The 5,773-nt window shown below is 44.6% G+C and overlaps 1 pseudogene; it reads left to right on the top strand.

The window, feature by feature from the left end:
- Positions 1-4,349: 4,349 nt before the first annotated feature.
- LOC101430547 (neuromedin-B pseudogene) lies at positions 4,350-4,745 on the top strand (annotated as a pseudogene).
- The last annotated feature ends 1,028 nt before the right edge of the window (positions 4,746-5,773 follow it).

Below are 5,773 nucleotides of genomic sequence, written 5' to 3'. Positions count from 1 at the left end.
TTTATTCTGTGTTTCTTGCCTTTGATAAACAGGGAAAGCCAGCCATAAGGGAAAGAAGCAGCAATTCTAGATGCAGCTTAAAAGATCATATTATTCAAGAAACAGCCTTATTGTTAGGGAAAAAAAAAAAAAACCAACGGTAAAAACCAAGCCAGATGAACTTAATGCAAGTGGGAAGCTTTTATGAAATCACCTACGTTTTCATTGTTCAGCCTGAATTGCCCATATTTTTTCATTCATTGCAGACAATGAATTCTTGTGACATTCTGGCATACATTATAGTGAGGGGGGGAACCCAACCTGCTTTATTTCTTCCATTTTCTGCTTTTAGACGTAATGGAAATGTTAACATGCTTAACACCGCTGGCCTCTCTTAGACCCTTGCTTTACTTTTCGGAGTTACCGTGAGTCTTGGGGAGCGTAGACAGCGCTTCCAGACAAGAGGCGGCGCATGCTAATGCGAGCTCTGAAGCTGGCGTGCTATATATATCCTGCTCCGTGCTAACTCTCTCGGTTTATTCTTTTTAAAGACTTTCACGGCATATAGTCTCTATTATGATTAAAATTATCTCAACTGTCCTTCAGAAAAGAATGTAAGGCTTTCGAATAACGTGAAGCAGTTCAAGGAAAACATCCCAGGAGTCCAGGACACGCAGAGCACATTGTTGAACCCCTTTTTTATGCATTCAATTCCGCCTGGCCGTGCGGCGCCTCGTTCCCCTCACTGGATGGGTTTCTCTTACATTAATTGATAACACTTTAAGTGTTTAATTTAAAGTTCACACGTAAGGTGAGAGCCATATAAATAAACAATTTCAGCTTCCCGGGAGGAGGAGGAGGAAGCAAAACTACTCTTATTTTTCCAAACCCCGTTCAGGACTAGAATTTGCAACAGAATGGACATTTCATTTTTGTGGACTGCTTTCCCAAAGAAGATGGTATGATCTAGGAGAAAGAAAAATAGAAGAAAGAAAGAACTGCTCAAATGCCACAATTTTTAAAAAACCAATTTTCACTACATAATAGTTTCCTGGTTACCCTTATTACCTATTTTTGTTATTTTGATACTGTAACAAACCCCACCACCACCACCAAATAAAAAGTGAAAGAAAGAGGGAAAACCCATCTAGGGAAACAAAACCACCAGGAGATATTTGTAAATACTGCGAGATTTTATAAAATTGTCTCACGTGTGAGCAAGTCCAAGTTTCAAAGAGCAGGCTCAAGCCAGGGACTCCGAGGAACATCCTCGATGAATTCCCCAGGAGAAGCTGGCTGTCGGAAGTAGAGATGAGAGTCTCTCTTCTAACTGCTGAAATCATCACTTCTCCTCTTCATTTTTCCCAAAATTAATATGGTTCTTTTTTTTTAATGTTACATTCAAAAAATATAAGAGGTTCCCATATATCCCTCCACCCCCCTCACCCCACTCCTCCCACATCAACAACCTCTTTCATCATTGTGACATATCCATTGGATTTGGTGAATACATTTTGAAGCACTGCTGCACCATATGGGCTATAGTTTACATTGTAGATTACATTGTAGAGTACATTCAGTGGGTTATGGCAGAATGTATAATGTCCAGCATCTGTCCCTGCAATATTACTTAGGACAACTCAAGTCCCAAAAATGTCCCCACATCACATCTCTTCTTCCCTCTCCCTGCCCTCAGCAACTACCGTGGCCACTTTCCCCACATCAATGCTACAATTTCTTCCATTACTAGTCACAATAGTTCTATATGGTCACAGCAGATGGCTCTGGAATTCAATGCCACGTCAGTTGGCCCTACTTTGGAATTTGTGTTCCTGAGTGTGATGGAGTTGGACTCAGATGTGACCTTTCTACACAAGACTCTTCTGTCACTTTTACTGAACCTGTGGTTGGTGCTAGGGTTGGTATATACTCAGGAGACTTGATCTCTGGACTGACCATGTGCTAGCTGGACCCTGAGCCTCAGCAGAATTGCAGCTCCTACCCTCTGGTTCATTGGACTTACCCAGGTCAGCTAAAAGGGAGGTGAAGATGGTAAACCATCACACCAGGGACCTGAGAGTGCCTATAACTGCAAGTAGGAGAATTGCATCCATCATCCATGTGGAATCTAACCCCCCTCTCGATACAGAGGTGGAGTGGACATCATCATCCCAGGGTCCACAGGATGGAGGAATAAAATATGGATTAGAGTGGATTAGAGTGGAACTTACTGATATTCTACTATGGAACTATCACTTTTCCTTTTTTTTTTTTTTTTTAATTTTTTTATTTTTTATTGACTTTGTAATAATATTACATTAAAAAAATATATGTGAGGTCCCATTCAACCCCATCCCCCCACCCCCCCTCTCCCCCCCCAACAACACTCGTTCCCATCATCATGGCACATCCATTGGATTTGGTAAGTACATCTTTGGGCACCTCTGCACCTCATATACATTGGTTCACATCATAGCCCATACTCTCCCCCATTCCATCCAGTGGGCCCTGTGAGGATATACAATGTCCGGTGATTGCCCCTGAAGCATCATCCAGGGCAGCTCCATGTCCCAAAGACGCCTCCACCTCTCATCTCTTCCTGCCTTTCCCCATACCCATCAGCCACTATGTCCACTTTTCTCATTCCAATGCCACCTCTTCTATGTGGACATTGGATTGGTTCACTTTTCCTTTTAACACCTTCAACTGATCGGATGAGATGTCTCTCATTGCTGAAGGCAATCTCCTCAGTTGATTGTAGATGTCATCAGCCACAGATACAATCAACTCACTGATGATTTGAGTCCATGCAATGTCCTCACAGTTTCAATTAGACCAGCATTTGCTTGACCAAACAACCGGGACCATTACCTGGCCAAGTTGACCATGAGCCTAACCATCACTCGCATTATGCAGGGAAGCAGTATAGGTTTGGCTATGGATAAAGCTTAGAGAAGCACAGAGATACTTTAAGGCCACCAAGCTCTTCACTGTTTAACTGAGAGCAGACTCCTATCTCCTTGGGCTCCAGGAGGCCCAGGAAGCCCCAGTCTAAAGAGAGCACAATCCCATCTGTGCCAAAGGCAAGACAAGCTCAGTTCTGTGAGACTCTCCAGGGCCTAGTCTGTCCTGGTTGAGTTTCCAGCACAATAGGAGAGCCTCCTGGACCCAGCCAAAAAGGCTTTTCCCCAACATCTAAGCCATGAATTTGGAAAGCTTCATAAGTTCTAATGGGGGTGGTAGTCAGACACCAAAAAGCATTTTCACCATCGCTTATCCTCGCATCTGAATTTCAAACCTGATAATGTGTTCCTTTGGGATGGGTCACAGTTCCAGCCTCCTGACCTTTTAAATGCAGTCCCGAGCCCAACAAATACCATTGTGCCCCCACTCTGTAGTTACCCAACCACACTCTCCCTCTCACAGCCTTCTCTGGCGCCCTGTTCTGGCTCTTTGGTCCCAGTCCACAGCGGTAGCTCTGGTACCTCTGCCACAAAGCACTGGAGACTTTCCACCCTTGACTTTCCCCCCACAGGTTTCTCTGTTACAGACTCAGCAGGCTGGAATCATTATCCATCAAATAGAGAAAAAAGATGAGACAATATCTTTTGATTTTGTTCTGCTACAGAAATTTTTTTTAAAAACTAAATTTATATAATTCTAATAGTAAAATACATTAAGCATCATTTTAAAAATCCAATTGCCTTTCAAAATTACAGCAGTTTTTTGTTGCAGAAATGGAAGAACTGATCCTCAAATACATATGGAATTGGAAGAGACCCCAAATAGCCAAAAACAACCTTAAAAGGAAGAACAAAGGTGGAGGTCTCACACTTCCTGATTTCAAAACAAGCTGCAACAACCCAAAGAGTGTGGTACCAGCATAAGGATAGACATATAGAACAATGGAATTGAAATGTGAGTCCAGAAGTAAACCCACACATGTATGGGCAATTGATTTTCACCAGGGTGCCAAGTCCGTTCAATGGGGAAAGAGCTGTCTCTTTAACAAAGAGTAAACAGTGCTAGGAAAACTTCCATATGCAAAAAAAAAAAGTCGAACCCTCATACCACACAGAAAAAATTAACTCAAAAAAAAAATCAACAACCTTAATATAAGAATTAAAACCATAACACTCTTAAAAGAAAACAGAAGAACAAATTTTTATGACTTTGGATTTGGTGATGGATTCTTAGATATGACACTAAAAACACAAGCAACGAAAGAAAAAATAGATAAACAAATTGGACTTCATAAAAATTTAAAAACCATTGTGTATCAAAGTACAATATTAAGAAAGTGAGGCGAGGAGCCGCCGGCCGCTGGCAGCGGGGGAGCGCGCCCGGGCGGAGCGGAGGCGGGGGACAGCATGGCCCGGCGGGCGGGCGGCTCGCGGCTGCTCGGCCGCCTCCTGCTCTTGGTCCTGCTCGCCGCCGGCAGCGCCCCGCTCACCCGGGAGCCCCCGCAGCCCCGCAGCCTCGCCAGCAAGGTCCGCGTGCACCCGCGGGGCAACCTCTGGGCCACTGGTCACTTCATGGGCAAGAAGAGCCTGGAGCTCCCCAGTCTGTCCCAGTTGGGCACAGCTCCTCATATCTCCCTGAGGGACCAGAGATTGCAGCCGAGTCATAATCTGCTCAGGATACTCTTGCTAAGGAAAGCCCTGGGCATCAGCCTCGATGGCCCAGCAGCCCACACCCAGGTCTTCAGAGAGAACCAAGCCCAGCTGAGTCTGCCTCTGTCCACCTCTGCAGATGCCACCTCTTAGGAATGGCAGGATGCCCCTGTCATTTGCTCCCTTTCCTCAGATCAATTCCTGTGTTTCGCTTCAGTACAGGAGGCCGCTGGTGCAGATACTACAGTAGTGACACAAGTAATGGGACAGACCCGACGACGTGGCTGAGATCGTGCCCACTTAGGGCAAGTGCTATATGGGACCATGGTAATTGCCCCATCTGGATATAAATCATGGGCTCAAAGCTCTGTAACTCCATTATTGTGATTTCTGGAAATAGCACCAGTACAGACACAAATAATGTTCTTGCTGTAATTCCTTGCTTTCCCTGTTGAAGTTGTGAATAAAACCATGCACTCCATAAAAAAAAAAAAAAAAAAAAAAAGAAAGTGAGGGAAGCAGACTTGGCTCAATGGACAGAGCATCCGCTTACCACATGGGAGGTCCAGGGTTCAAACTCAGGGCCTCCTGACTAGTGTCTCGTGCAGTGCTGAAGTGCGCAAGGAGCGCTGTACCACACAGGGGTGTCCCCCGCATAGGGGACCCCCGCACGCAAGGAGTGCATCCGTAGGGAGAGCCGCCCCACGTGAAAGAAAGTGCAGCCTGTCCAGGAGTGGCGCCGCACACACGGAGAACTGACGTAGCAAGATGATGCAACAGAAAGAGACAAAGATTCCCAGTGCCACTAACAGTGAGTGGACACATAGAACAGACAACTGGGGCTGGGGGGCAGCGCGTGGAGCAGGAATGGGAGAGAAATAAATTTAAAATTTTTTAAAAAGAAAGTGAAAAGACAACCTACAGAATGGGAGAAAACAGTTGCAAATCATGTATCTGATAAGGGCTTAATATTCAGAATATAAATATAAAGAATTCCTACAACTCAACAACAGAAAGACAACTCATTGCAAAAATGAGACATTTCTCCAAAGAAGATATACAAATGGTCAGTAAGTGCATGAAGATGCTCAACATCATTGGTTATTAGGGAAATTCTTTGGAGCTGGTGTTTCTGCGTGATGGAAATGGACTCAGAGGGGATCTCTTTTCACAAGACTTGC

This window comes from Dasypus novemcinctus, chromosome 24 (assembly GCF_030445035.2).
Source record: "Dasypus novemcinctus isolate mDasNov1 chromosome 24, mDasNov1.1.hap2, whole genome shotgun sequence".
In the NCBI taxonomy this organism is placed as follows: domain Eukaryota; kingdom Metazoa; phylum Chordata; class Mammalia; order Cingulata; family Dasypodidae; genus Dasypus; species Dasypus novemcinctus.
Note: the sequence above shows the minus strand (reverse complement) of the source record. Positions and strands in the feature narration are given on the sequence as shown.